The sequence below is a fragment of the Leiobunum rupestre genome, chromosome 3 (genome assembly GCF_980474605.1).
Source record: "Leiobunum rupestre chromosome 3, qqLeiRupe1.1.hap1, whole genome shotgun sequence".
NCBI lineage: Eukaryota > Metazoa > Arthropoda > Arachnida > Opiliones > Sclerosomatidae > Leiobunum > Leiobunum rupestre.
Genome location: NC_143386.1, coordinates 36,590,000 through 36,604,584, shown reverse-complemented (window position 1 = coordinate 36,604,584; position 14,585 = coordinate 36,590,000). Strand labels below are relative to the sequence as shown.

Sequence of the window (14,585 nt, the reverse complement as noted above, 5' to 3'; positions counted from 1 at the left end):
CCCCCACCCAGGGGTGGCGGGGTCGAAGCGTGCATGGTCTCATTCTCTCTCGATGGTCGACGTGTGGCTCTCGCCAATGTCTACGATTCCCAGCGCTCGGTGGATCGGTCTTTTCTGGATCGCCTTCTACGGGTTGCTGGCCGCTCATGTATTCTTTTGGGTGACTTCAATGCGCATCATACGCTCTGGGGATGTCAGGAGGTCAACGCGCAGGGTACTCTCCTTGTCGACTGGTTAGAAGATGAAGATAGGATGGTTCTGCTTAATACGGGCGATATTACTCGTCATGCCCGGTCCTCTGCCGATAGTGCGCTGGATCTGGCGTTCGTCACTTCTGACTTGGCGCCTACTCTGTCTTGGCGGACGCTCCAGGGCGGCTCAAGCGACCATCTCCCCATACTTTTGGAGTCTGATGCTCTGCATGCCACCCGCACCAAGAGTGGGACACGCTGGCACTACCCGCTAGCAAATTGGAACGGCTTCCGTCGGATGTTGGAGGCTGTGTGGCCGAACCGGCATTTGAAGCAATGGTGGCCTCCACTACGTCTCTTCTCCAGAGCGCGGCCAAGGCGCATATTCCGAAGAGGGTGGTTGGCCCCACCTCACAGCCTCGTTCTCCACAGTGGTGGGATGCCTCATGCGCTGCGCGGGCTAACCAAGTGACGGCTCTAAGGTGGAGGGCTATTCGCAGCAAAGACACAGCAGTATACATCAAATTCCGTAAGGCTTCGGCCGAGTTTCGGCGCCACGTGAAATCGCTCAAGCGGAAAAGCTGGCAAGAGTACTGTCATAGGTTGAATGGTCACTCGTCCCTGACGCAAGTCTGGAACCAAGTCAAATGGTTCACGAAAGGATCCACTTCGTCTAGAGCCATCACGTTGGTTGATGGTGGACACACCTACGACAATGCGGTTGATGTAGCCACCTCCTCCCAGGCCCCTGGTCATCTTCCACCAACCCGCCGTTTTTTAGCCGAACCTTCGGTCTTTGACCTCCCTCAGGGGGCCCAGTATAACACACCCTTTTCGTTTGCGGAACTTGCTACGGTCTTGTCATCCCTCAAGAACACAGCTCCAGGCGCCGACGATATCTCCAATCTGATGTTGACGAATACTCCCTCGCTCTTCCGCGAATCCCTCCTGAAGCTATATAACTCCTTGTGGGAAGCGGGCTCCTACCCAAAGGCTTGGAAATACGCTATCTTGCACCCGATCTGCAAGCCGGGCAAAGATCCCCAAAGGCGTCTTCCTACCGAGAAATTTCGTTACTTCCGACACTTGGCAAGGTCTTCGATAAACTGGGGCTGAGTCGTTTGACTTGGTTCCTGGACGACAACGCTGTCATCCCGGATTCCCAATCCGGCTTTCGTAAGGGCAGGCGGCCCACGGATAACTTAGTGCGCCTCGTGCAGGATACTCAATTGGCCCTTGCCAGGGGCCACTCTTGTGTGGCTATCTTTTTGGATCTGAAAGACGCTTTTGGAAGCATTCACCATGATGCCCTGTTGGAGAAACTCCGGGCGAAGGGTTTGTCCGGCTCCCTTTTCCATTGGCTGGCAGATTTTCTACGCAAACGGACGGCGGCGATACGTATTGGGGAGACGGTATCGGACACTTTCGAGGTCAAGCGAGGCGCGCCGCAGGGGAGTTCCCTTAGCCCAACGCTTTTCAACGTCATTCTCGGGGCCATCACGGACTCTTGCCCAGTGGGCGTTTTACACGGTGAGCATGCCGATGATCTGGCGCTCTGGGTTACTGGTCTTCATGCCGTCACTCTGCGGGAGCACTTACAGATTGCACTTGACAATATGGTGGAGTATTGCAGCGAATGAGGCCTCACTTTTCAACCGTCTAAGTGCAAATACATGGTCTTCTCCCGCAAACGAAGCGCGGCCTTTTACGATGATATCTACTTTTCACTCGGAACCTCTCCGTTGGCGAGGGTGGAACAATTTGTCTACCTTGGTGTTACCCTCGATCATAAACTGACCTGGCGCGCCCACATTGATGCCTTATATCGATCGTCCATGCAACGGCTAAATTTGTTGCGTGCGGTTTCCGGTACATACTGGGGAGCCTCTCGCCGCGCCCTCAAGGTGTTGTATTTGCAGTTTATTCGCTCCCGGATCGATTATTCTAGCATCGTCTATAACTCCGCGGCTGTCACCCACTTACGGCGCTTGGACCGTCTCCAAAATGCTGCACTTCGTGTCATCTTGGGTGTTCCCAAGTCGACAAGTATTCAGCTAATGGAAGCTGAAGCGGCGATCATGCCGCTTTCCCACCGTAGAGATCTGCTGGGTATGCAGTTTGTCAACCTGGCCGCCGCCGCCGATGCTCCCGACTACTACAGGCGCTACATAAATGGCTCGGTGGCCACTCTCAGTCACTTTGACCACATCTGGACGATACATAATACCCCAACGATCCTCAAATACTGGCGTCAACTTGTCACTCTTAATCTTGACTGGCTTCATGAACTGGTTCCTTCTCCCAGCCTGATTTCCCCTCCTTCTTGAACCCCTGTCCAGGCGGACGTCAACTGTCGCTGGCTGAGCTCCTGAAAGTCCGAGTTCTCGGATGTCGAGTTGCGTCAGCTCTTCTTTTTCGAACTCCATGCAATGGCCGGCGATTCCGTGGTCATATATACCGACGGCTCCCTCCAGGACGTCTCCAGCTGTGCCGGCGCCAGCTTCTGCATTCCTGATCGCGCTGTCACTCGTCCGTTCGTTGTGGATCCGGGCCACCCGATTAACACGGTGGAGCTCTTTGCCATTAATCAAGCGGTGGCTTTCGCTCGCAGTGAAGGTCTCGGGAACATTGTCGTATGCTCCGACTCACAATCGGCCTTGGCTATGATTTTGGGGGACGGCCCTGACCCTCAAGTGCTACGTTTCCGGAGCCTCTGTCACGGTTACCCCGGGCGTGTTAAACTGTTGTGGTGTCCGGCTCATGCCGGAGCTATTTCAATGGTCGTATTTTGACACTTACTCATGAGTAAGTCTATGGAGCTTTAGGCTGGAGCAGTGCTGCCAGACATAACATTTTTAGAAAGGCTAGCATGGTGCTACAAAGACGAAAGAGTCAACAATTTTAGAGTCCTGTAGGCTTTATAATGCATTTGAATTGATATTAATCTTTGGATAGGATTTGATTTGCTGCATCGACCAAAGAATCAACCAACATGTTGGGACTCCGTAGGATTATAGGATTGAAAATAAGATTTTTACTCTTTGCTAATTTCTTAATAATTTTGTCAGCGAATGTATTTAATTGTTCTTATACCTTTTTTTGTTATATATTACGAATTTAGAAAGGTAAAATGTTGTTTTTATATCAATATCTTGGTTATTGTGTTTTATTTACACTTTTTTAACTTCGTGGAATGGTTTTCTTGTTGTTTTAGCTCGTAATTAATTTTAAAAACCAAGGCTTAATTAGTTAAAATATTAGTTTTTAACTATTTATTACTTGGGCCTGCGGTATTAATTTAATTAAGTACCGCGATAATTAAGTGGTACTATAGTTAATTAGGTAGTACTATAGTTAATTAGGTAGTACTATAGTTAATTAGGTAGTACTATAGTTAATTAAGTGCTACTATAATTAATTAAGTAGTACTATAGATGTGGAGAGAAGCACATTGTGAAAAACTAATTGAAAAGAGACTTAAAACCGTTTTAAGTCTCTTTTCAATAAGTAGTACTATAGTTAGTTAATTAAGTAGTACTATAGTTAGTTAATTAAGTAGTACTATAATTAGTTAATTAAGTAGTACTATAATTAGTTAATTAAGTAGTATTATAGTTAGTTAATTAAGTAGTATTATAGTTAGTTAATTAAGTAGTATTATAGTTAGTTAATTAAGTAGTATTATAGTTAGTTAATTAAGTAGTACTATAGTTAATTAAGTAGTACTATAGTTAGTTAATTAAGTAGTACTATAGTGAATGAGGTAGTACTGTAGTTAATGAGGTAGTATTGTTGTTAATTGTGTAGTAATGTAGTACGGCATTCAATTAAGTTGTTATGCCATTTATTGAAAGTCTAGACTTCTTTTGGAGTCTACTCACATCCACAAGCCACTATCGAGTTCTTCTCTTCCATATGACAATTTTATATTTATCTATTTATTTATTTACCCAGTGAAAACGCTTATAAAGCTAGTGATGGCTTTTATACGAGCTTCAATACAAAAATAATGGTAACAATCATTTATCCAAATTTTTGCAAACTCAATATTGGTATACTTTATATAACTCCTCAACATTTTAATTAGGGTCTAACGGTGGTACTTCGGAGGTAAATAGATAGCCTACTTCGAAACGTTAATACTGAACCGATTCTAATCGGTGACATAAATTGTAATCTTTCTGCAAAACCTTAAGCAATAAAAAATAAACTATTAAGAGAACGATTCTAGATTTAAAAAACTTACAACTTCGTATACTAGAATGAAAAGGCTGACGCCTTGGGACGGGAGGGTGCAAGAGCTGGGTTTAGTGGGCCTGTATTTGCTCTTCCCATCCCCCGTGACATCCAAGTATATATCGGATTTTCAACTCAAGCTTTGGCTTGAGATGAATGGTCAAAGGCAGGACAATGAGTTTATCCCTGGCCCCTCTAGGCAGAGAGCAAAAGAGCTACTCTCGCTCATTAAGACGAATATAAGGTTGGTAACTGGCCTATTTACAGGCCATTGCTGAAATGTATTGAGCAAAAGATGGCGCTATCTCTACCGCATCCAAACCTCCTGGGTTTACTCGAATCTTCGCGAGCAGCGATGATGAACAGAATGACCGGGCGATGTAGAGAGTAGCTATGCAATTACTATTGTTATACCAATAATTATTTTTTTTGTTATATAACGTATTCGTTTAAATTAATTATAATAACTTATAGTAAGTCAACCTTGTTGTCTTTATTCAACGCCTAGACGAAACATAATAATTGCTAACTTAACAGACACCTAAATCTTATTGGAGTCATTGATGACCCAATTTGTAGGGCTTGTCTAACCGAGGAGGAAACTGCCTATCACATTCTTTGTAGCTGTGACTATTATGCGGCTCAAAGGTTTGAGCATCTTGGTATGCATCGGTTGGAGACGCATGACTTCTTCAACATCCCGGCCCAACAGATTCTTAACTTTGTGTCGGAAATAGGACTTTTTTTTACCTAAAGTCACAGGCTGGGGTTGTACAATGGACCTAAGGTCGAAGTGCGAGGCTTTCCACCCCTTCAATAATAATAATTAGTAGGGGCCGGGTGGTTGGGTCAAGCGCAACCCTGCACTTCGACCAGAGGTCCATTGTGCAGCTACAGCCTTTTAAACTACATGGAAAAGCCCAGTGTCTGAAACGCAGCGCGAAATTTGCTTCACCAAGGTATTGGAAAGATCGCTCGTTTAAAGCCTGTGCATACCAAAATACTTTCATGGTACGAGTGTTTTTGCATTAATGCTGTGTCATTGAGAAGTTGAATTAGCAAAATCAAAAGATCTTATGTGTTTTCTAAAGTGAAAGGTTTTTGTTACAGGAATCAATTTGCAATTGAAGAAATCATGGTAGGTTTAAATACATACTTTTAGAAATCTTTGATAAAAGCAGTGATGTCCAGTTATGGGCATGGTAGTTATTTGATTTCACTGTCAACAAGCTTGTAATTTACTTTTGTCTCTACTAGGTTTAGGAATTTCCTTGTGAAAAATATAAATGCCGCCCCTAAAATAAAATAAAAAATATAACATGGTTACTCAGCCTTCCCTGAAATCTAGAAAAAAAAGGAAACCAAAATCATACCTAGGAGGATTAAAAAATGAAAATTAGCAAAAACTCTTTGGAGGTTTAATTTTAATTACTTAATTTACAAAACTAAGCTACGGTCGCTTTGGCGCCAATACTAGCGCCGTTGTCAGGCTAATTAGTACAGAGGTTTTTCTATGGTAAGAGCAATCTATTTTAATTAACCTTTTTTTTTAATTTATCATTAAAAACGTATCGTGATTCTCCTTATAAATATTTCCGATTACTTTGCAAACTTTTAAAAGTTTGTTTTGCTCCACTTCAATTATAATTTTTTAGTCTAAAATCACTGTGGCTTAGTATAAGCCCTATTTGCTATAAATTAAGTGATATTTTATTAAATTGTCAGTTTCATTTTACACCTGTCTATCTTCATTATTTTTGTGTTAATTACAGAAAATAAGTTAAACTCTAGGCCTAAAAATTAGATACAACTACCCTTACCAAAAAATAAGTTGGTTTTTAGTTGGCTTTTAGTTGGTTTACACATTTCAGTTGATATTAAGTTGGTTTTAAGTAGGCTCAAGTTGCCAGCATATTTCAAGAAACTAGTTAAAGGGGTAATAAGTTGGTTTTAAGGTGGTTTTAAGTTGGCTGGAAAATACTTCTTTTTTCTAAGTTGGTAATTAGTTGGTTTTTAGTGGTCAGAAAATTTCATATTATTTTTAAGTTGGCTTTAAGTTGCCTCCATTAAGCGAAATCAGAGTTGGTTTTAAGTATACTTCTAGTTGGTTTTAAGTAGGTTTAAACTTGGTTTTAAGTTGGTATTTGAGACAAATACCAACTTAAAACCAAGTTTAAATATTTTTTAGACAACTTATTTTTTGGTAAGGGTAATTTGTTTAAATATTGGTTAACCGGAAATCGCCAGTGTTAATTAAGGCAGTGAAATTCTATGGTACTAAAAGGAAAGAAAGTAAGCTTATGCCTCATTATCTTTAAAAAGGAATTTGTTTAATTTTTTAGTTATTTTAACATAACTGTGCTTATTTAAATTACTTAAGGCGGCCATTTTAGCTATGCAATTCCATGTCAGAACTTAAAAAGCTATTTGCTTTTTATTTTTAATTTTTGAATTTTAGTCTAGTTAAATGTTTTTTTTTAATATTTTCTAACAATATGACATAAAGCTCTCAGCAAGAGTAGCCAGGTTCGATACTAGTTTGTGGCTCTGGGTTAAAAGCTAGAGCAACTACTTCTGTGTTGAGTTTGGAAGTTTCACCCGATATCTTCGGGTTCCCCTTTCTATAAAAACTTGTAAAGGTTAATGGTAATATTAAGTGTAGGGAGCTGTTTTCTCTAGTGGCATGAAGAGATGGCCACCACCCTCCTATGTATTTCAACCCGGCAAGAAAGTAAGTTTTGGCCTATACACAAGACTACTTAATTAAATTAAAATTGATTTTAAAGGGACATGTGTTTATTAATGGTTTATGCTTGTGCTTAATATCGGTTGCTAGCCTGAATTTTAACTCCTGACTAGTATTCTTTACATGCATTGCTAATGAAACCAATAATTGGGTTATGAGTTTCTAGGCACTGAGTTTTAGCCATAGTTTAGCATTCCAAGATCACATTATCCTTGAGTCGACACGGCATTTATCCTTTTCCAGTATTAAAGATTATATACTAATGACGAGGTAGTAGCTCACTGGAAACCTCTGGAGAGTAAATTTTTATTAGTGCTGAAAGCAAATTAGAGGTAGGATTTTCTGTAGAAAGTCTAGAATATTTGCTACACCATGCCTTTTGTCCATGTAGAGAAATTTGATCTTTTGAACTGAAAACTGGCAATTTTAAGTTTCAAAATTAAAAGGAGTGAAGTGTTTAAAAACATGCAAATATTCTAGAGGTCATCATTTTGGAAATATATTTTGGTCTCTTGTTGCCTACTTAAATAATAAACCTTTAGTAAGTCCTGTCCACCTTCCCAGTGTGAAACATAATGTATGGAAGTGTAAATCATGTTTGATAGCTTGATCAGCTCAATTGTTTTCTTCTGTTTAATCTGTATTATTTTGCTTTATAGCAAAAAGAGTTGTTTCAAAATACCAAGGCGCCTAGTCTTTTAGTATGCAATACCAATAATGTGGAAATAGATAGTTTATTTCTTTATCTTTCTTTTCAACACAAAAGCAAAGTATCATATCGACACTATTAGACTCTTGGACAGACAAGCTTGTCCTCCTAACTAAGTCTTCTGTTATCCTTTTTCCTATCTTGGCTATTTTATTTTTGTTTAATTCAATGATCAATTGCACTTATGGGATGTATTATTGAAATTTGGTACATTCATTTAAAAGTGTGTGGTTTGGCCGTGTACGGGGCATTTCTTCAACATTGTACCAGGTAACAGCAAAATTATTCAAGATAGTAAATTTTAAGTTTGGTCGCATGCTTCTTAGAAGTTCATTGCTAAGAACTAGCGCTCAAGAGTTATTTTGGATTGGTTTTATTTTCATATATGTAAGGTAATTTACGAAGCAATGAAATTTTTGGAACCGTTATCCAGGTCTATTTATGTCTACTTCATAAAACATGTACAGAAATTGTACTATTGGTGCCAACTAGTGTGGGTTTATTTCTTAGGTATAATTAAATAAAATTAGCATAATTAAATTTAGTTTTAACCATTACATCCTAATATGCTTAGAATAAAGTAATTTTTTTAGTTTATGGCTGTTCATTGGACAACAAAATGAAATTGGAAATAAAAAACGTTTTCTTAAATGGCATTATTGAGGCGTCATCAGGAAGAAGTGAATTTGAAGATATAATTTGGTAATGTTCTTAGATTCACATGAAATCTCTTAGGGCACCATAGTCTTCCTTAGATATTTCACGCGTATACATATATAGTTTAAAGCTTATACTTAAGTTTCTAATAAACATAAAATGCTCCATGAAAATGTTGTCACTACATATTCAATTGCTATTCCAAGCTTCAGAGCTAAGTGAAACTGTTTATTTGTGATTTTTAACATGGCGAGAAATAAATATAAGTCTTAGACTATATAGCTCCTGGACTGACTTGATAATGGTATATTTTCAGCATGAGAAAAACTCTCATTGGTGTATTGGAAAGTTATGTTTTCAAAATAGAAAAATTAATGGATCTATCTCAATGAAGAAATCAAAGAAAATCATTGCCAGCCAATTACCATTACCACTTTTATTGAACACTATGGGTAGTTTGTGGTCCTAGGCTGCTTTGCCCAACTAATATTTCCCCCCTTAATTGTATATTTTCAAGATGATCAATCATTTCTTTTTTAAATTCTAAGGTGGAGTCTGTACACAGTTCAGTTGAGGGAACTAATAACTCTCCTTAAGCCAGTGCGTGAGTAGTAACTATTATTAGTTTCTTTTAAGTTTTATGCAAAATAAGTAAATTTAAAGCAGGTCTCTCAATTATTTACAGTTGGCCATTGCCAACTTAGTCAGTAACGTTATTAAGGTCCTTGGCGTTCACTAGTTAAATTTGATTTGAAGCCTTTTCTGAACATGTGAGGGTCCGGCTATCACATTATTTATTGCACTGAACTTAGCCAACCCTTAGATTTGCCGCTGGCTTTTGGTGAAAAGAGACCACAGATATAGGAATTCATGTTGCCGTGTCACAGGAAAAATAAATTAATAACAAAACTACATGCTGTTGTTGGAATAAAAAGACAAAGCCAATGATATTTGTGTTAAATGCTTAGATACCAAAGTGATATGTAATTTAGTATAACCACAAGACTGTACTTAGTTTCATATGCCTGTAATCATTGTGCAGATTTTTAGGAAGTGCATGGCTAGCTCCTCAAGATTTATAAATATTATAGAATAAAAATAAATTGCAATACCAGTAATGAAAAAAATCATGCGTAACACATTAGCTCTTGGAATTTCTGATGTATTGCATGAAATGTAAATTTAATCATGACTCACAAAAAGGTTTATCATAATTTAAAAAAAAGACAGCTTCTACAATTCCCACTACAAATTCTAGGTGTATCTTATGACAAGTTAGAAAATAAAGAACACTAAAGGCCTTTTCACACGAGCCAACTTTTTGACCCAACTAGATGAGTAAACTTGAGTTGAGTCAACTAGTTCGTTCGTGTGAATAAAAGTTCGATGAGTTGATCCACTAAAAAAGTACACAAGAAAAGATGTATCACTGATCAATTTTTGCTGACTCAGTATTTTGATTTGAAAAGTTGGCTCGTGTGAAAAGGTCTTTAGTCATGTTTCCATTGATAATGTGATAATGGGGAGCAATTTTTATGTACCATTTGTATTTATTTCAGTTTCATTATATCTGAATGATCATTCCTTTATCACAGACGATCCCTTACCAAAAAATAAGTGGTCTAGGAAATACTTTAAGTTGGTATTTGAGACAAATACCAACTTAAAACCAACTAAATACCAACTTAAACCTACTTAAAACCAACTTACAAATAATATGTCATTTTCTGACCACTAAAAACCAACTAAATACCAACTTAAAGAAAAAGGCATTTTCCCACCAACTTATTACCAACTTAAATGTGAATAGTATTGAATACCAACTAAAAACCAACTTATTTTTTGGTAAGGGATTAACCACTACAAGAGGTGAAGTACTGCGCCCACGAGCCAAAGAAATCTTGCAATATGCATCAAAATTGTGAAATACTGCCTCAGGACATAAATGGAATCTTAACGTTTTTCCCCTCCACCTTTATAGTGCTGAGAAAACACACTTAAAATCAGGGTTCGCAAAACCCAGCCAAAACAGGATTTTGCTGGGACATGTGGGAAAACCGGTGAAACAGGCTAAATTACTCATTAATATATCTATTAAGTTACGAATTTGTGGTATAATTTCTGGTTTGTGTATTATGTATAGACAGACGAGTGAATAGAATAGAAGAGAGTATCACTGCTTTTATTAATTTTTTATTGAATTTTGCTACTAGGTGTGGAAAAACCATGGAAATACATTTTTCCACACAGTTTTTAACAGGAAAAAACCGCGGTTTTTTCCACCCTTGGAAAAATCGTGCCAACCCTGCTTAATCTGGCCGTGGGCTACAATCACGGAAAGGGATAAGAATAGTTAACAATAATTTATTTCAATTATTTTAAAGTGTAGACGACTTAAGGGTTTTAATGGCAACAAATTTTATTGGTGGAAACTAATAGTCCATTTCAAATTTAAAGATTTATTATAAGGTTTTTTCAAACAATGGAAGTTGTATTTCTAATGACAACCTCATTTTTTTTGTGCGTTTAGAATAAAAGATGTTGTAATATTGGCCTAGCCAATGAAAGAAAAGTATCATAATACACATCCCGACCACAAAGGAAAATTTATTGGTTTTAAAACAACATCTTAAGTAAAAAGTAGTAAAATGTGCAAATTTATCCCTTTTTGTTTTAAATGTAGTTATGTGCTGAACATGATGCTATAATTTTTTTCTTTTAACAAAAACACCTATGGAAGTTTTACTGTGCATCAAAAAAAGGGCAAAAGTTAATAAATATTTTTGTCAAAATATTTATTTCTGAATTTTTATTGAATTCATTAATTCTGTGTTGGCTCTCTTTATAGTAAACTATTGCAGGTTAATAGCACTACCTATTAAGCAAGACCCATGCATGCATTTTTTTTTTGAAAGCCCAAAACAATTTGGATTTAAAAATTTGGGTTAAAAACTGGGAAGGTTTCATAACCACTAAGATATAATTATCAAAACTTTTTTTGTAGTTCTGAAGCATGGAGTCTATCAAAAAATTTCTAGATCAGACTGGTCTGCCTTACGTTTCAGAAACATATTATCTTAGGGATGTGCAAGTAGTGGTTTTTGGTGATCGAGTCGGGTATCGAGTACTCGACAAGCTTTCGTTGAGTAGTCGAGTCGGGTAATATTTTGGTCGAGTCGAGTACTCGATTAAGCTAAAATTTTTCCTTATTCGAGTATCAAGTATTTAAGAAAAATCGTTCGGGTACTCGAGTAGTTTGAAAAATCGCCCGGGGTTGTCGATTGAAGAAAAACCAGTAGCTAATTAAAAATTTTAATTAATTTTAATAACTTTAAAATCTAAATTAACTTAATTATATTATTCTTCTACTTAGCTTTAACATAGTTCCGTACGGTTTTTAATTGTTAAAAGAATACGTGAAGCCTAACACCCGAAAAACGCCGCTGTCAGAGTCGTGAAAAACCGCCTAAGTGAAGCTCGATTCGAAACCGAAACTTTAGAGAAAGTTCTTGTTACTACTACCAATTCAAAGCTAGCCGTCGTACCGTATGCCTAAGAGTACCAGGTAATGATGGCATTTATTAATATCATAGCTGTGTACTGTGCAGCCGCGCGTTGAAGATAAAATAAAACGCTTCATCGGTGGAGAAAAGGGCTACCCTTACCAAAAAATAAGTGGTCTTGTAACTTTTTAAGTTGGTATTTGGAACAAATGCCAACTAAAAACCTACTTAAAAACCACTTTACACCAACTTAAAACCAACTAAAAGCTTTCTTAATAAAGACCACTTAAAGCCAACTTATAACCTACTTAAAAATTATAAGGAATTATCTGACCACTAAAAACCAACTTAAAACCAACTTCAAAAAATGAGTATTTTCCAGCCAATTTAAAAACAACTTAAAAACAACTTATTACCTCTTTAAATAGTTAATTAAAATATGCTGGCAACTTGAACCTACTTAAAACCAACTTAAATGTGAAAACCTACTAAATAGCAACTAAAAACCAACTTAAATGTGAAAACCAACTAAATACCAACTAAAATCCAACTTATTTTTTGGTAAGGGTAGACGAAGAGAAAGAGACTCTTTTAGAGGGGGAGTGTGGCGTTTTTTAGACGATTACATGACGGGCTGAATATTATCGACGGGGAAATAACTCGACGAGTTTGGCAAGCGGCTTATTCGAGTAGTCGAGTACTCGAATAAGGCAAATTTTTACTACTCAATAATCGACGAGTATTTAAATTTTCTTATTCGAGTTCGAGTTTCGAGTACTCGACCTCAAAAAACGTCGGGTACTCAATGATGATCGAGTACTCGCACACCCCTATATTATCTCCAAAAATGGCATATCAAGATAAATCGATTTTTTTAATTCTTATTAAAAATAATAATAATAATAACAATAATCAGCTAGGCTAATACCCAACCCTTACCAAAAAATAAGCGGTCTAGGAAATATTTTAATTTGGTATTTGAGACAAATACCAACTTTGTTAATATCGGCCACGGATAGCCAATATATCGGTCAGCCAATATATCCCCTTACCAAAAAATAAGTTGGATTTTAGTTGGTATACACATTTTAGTTGACATTAAGTTGGTTTTAAGTAGGCTCAAGTGGTACGTCAGCATATTTCAATAAACTAGTTAAAGGGGTAATAAGTTGTTATTAAGTTGAGTGGGAAAATACTTTTTTCTTTAAGTTGGTAATTAGTTGGTTTTCAGTTGGTATTTAGTTAGTATTTGTCTCAAATACAAACTTAAAACCAACTTAAAGTATTTCCTAGACAACTTTTTTTTGGTAAGGGTCGGTTCTACCCATATTGGTGCATCCCTAATAGTTTTATGTTTAAGCTACTGGTTACAGTAATAAACTATCAATTTTAATGTTTGTTATGTAAAGAATAGCTCCCATACTGTGAAAATGTTATCAAACAAAAATTAATTAAGGAACTTAATTGTTACCTGAAAATGAACAGTTTGGCTCTGACGATGTGCCAAATATCAACTGATCTTCTCGGTTCATACACAAACCCTGCAATACCACTTTGCAACAATCTGTAAACGTTTTAGAAATAACTTGTATGAAAACTGGGGTTTCCTAAAATACAAAGTTATAAATAAGATCAGGATTAAGTTTGAATATGATTTTATACTTAAATTTTCAAAAGTAAAAAGAAAATATATAGACTATAAATCGTTATCCATTAAAAAGAAACGTTCATTTTAATAAATATTTATTGTTATTGGATTAATGTAGTTACTTTTAAGGTTCTTGGTTATAGATTAAAATCTAACAAAATGAACCAATTGTGTTCTTTGTACATGGCATCATATAGCACCATTCTTAGAAATCTCCTATTTGTAAGCTGTTGTGTCATCAACCTAAAACCAAAAAAATTATACTTTAATTGTAAATCTAAGTTATTGATAGTATATGAATGCATGAGACTTGTAAGCGCAACTTCCATTTTAACTAGTATCAGTGACTAAATAATAATAAATGTGCAAGTAACAACTTCATAATAGTTCTTTGCCCTGCCCAATATTGATTTGATGGGGCACTACATTATAAAAAAAGAACCGAAGTGATCTGAGGAATACCAATCCAATGGATCTAACTATACACAGAAGAAGTTCAACTCAAACATTATGCAAGACTCAATTATCTGTTATGTAGACTAGAAGATACAGAAAAAATCTGAAATTCTCTGATACACCATCCAAATAAGTTGATGACGACGTGGCAGCATGGGCTTATCAAAATAGTTTTTTTTTAAAAACATACTTGTTACCTTGTAACAAAAAAAAACAAGTTTGATCTCATGCAATCAGAATCTGATAAAGTTTCTAGTTTAACATTGAACAGTTATTTGAAGAAATGGTTCCATTTTATGAAATTTGAATCGTTGGTATTAAGTCTAATATGATGTGCAAAAAGTTAGATATTATTAGATATATATAACCATCAACAGCCCCAATATAAGAGACTTATTGTAACCCCACATTAACAAGCAATGTGTAAAAAATTCTCAAA

The 14,585-nt window shown here is 36.8% G+C and overlaps 1 long non-coding RNA gene across 9 annotated transcripts; it reads left to right on the top strand.

Annotated features, from left to right (window-relative positions):
- The first annotated feature begins 3,106 nt into the window (after nt 1-3,106).
- Nucleotides 3,107-12,015, top strand: LOC149951618 (uncharacterized). 9 transcript variants are annotated; one of them, XR_016479854.1, is made up of 5 exons: nt 3,107-3,316; nt 5,538-5,565; nt 8,476-8,584; nt 9,088-9,143; nt 11,544-12,015. It is a non-coding gene; the product is annotated as an uncharacterized LOC149951618 (long non-coding RNA). The 9 variants fall into 9 exon arrangements; XR_016479856.1 differs by lacking the exon at nt 11,544-12,015 and adding an exon at nt 9,225-10,046 and having other exon boundaries at nt 9,088-9,139; XR_016479857.1 differs by lacking the exon at nt 11,544-12,015 and adding an exon at nt 9,363-10,046.
- Nucleotides 12,016-14,585: the final 2,570 nt, after the last annotated feature.